The 344-nt window shown below is 29.9% G+C and overlaps 1 protein-coding gene across 1 annotated transcript in view; it reads left to right on the top strand.

Annotated features, from left to right (window-relative positions):
• Positions 1-344, top strand: part of LOC119585256 (transient receptor potential channel pyrexia-like) — a 26510-nt gene extending 26166 nt beyond the window's left edge. Inside the window, exon 4 of the mRNA XM_037933923.1 lies at positions 1-344. This exon is cut by the window's left edge and continues 966 nt beyond it. The gene's annotated coding sequence lies outside the window, so the exon portion shown is untranslated.

Raw genomic sequence — 344 nt, 5'->3', positions numbered from 1 at the left:
TTTGTTTCTTATTTTTAAAACAGTTTAATATAAATGTGCAGTTATTTCTAAAGAAAACAAAATCCAGTGCTTCATTGCTGTATTTAAGGTATTACACCATTATCATTTTATATAGTTGGAATGAGGAAACTCAAATCAACAACTAAAAGTAAATCTAACCTCCACATAGATTCATGAATATATCAATATAATACAGAGTAATTTGCTTCTTGCAAATTATTGTTTACAAGCGTTGGAATGATGAGCAATTGTCAAGTGGCACTGTGGCCTTGTTTTTCCTGTCTCTATTAGAACAGGGTATCTGTATATTACAGTATACCAGATATTCATGTAAACTCTAGTGA

This window comes from Penaeus monodon, chromosome 19 (assembly GCF_015228065.2).
Source record: "Penaeus monodon isolate SGIC_2016 chromosome 19, NSTDA_Pmon_1, whole genome shotgun sequence".
Classification (NCBI taxonomy): Eukaryota; Metazoa; Arthropoda; class Malacostraca; order Decapoda; family Penaeidae; genus Penaeus; species Penaeus monodon.
This window is presented reverse-complemented; position numbering and strand designations above follow the sequence as displayed.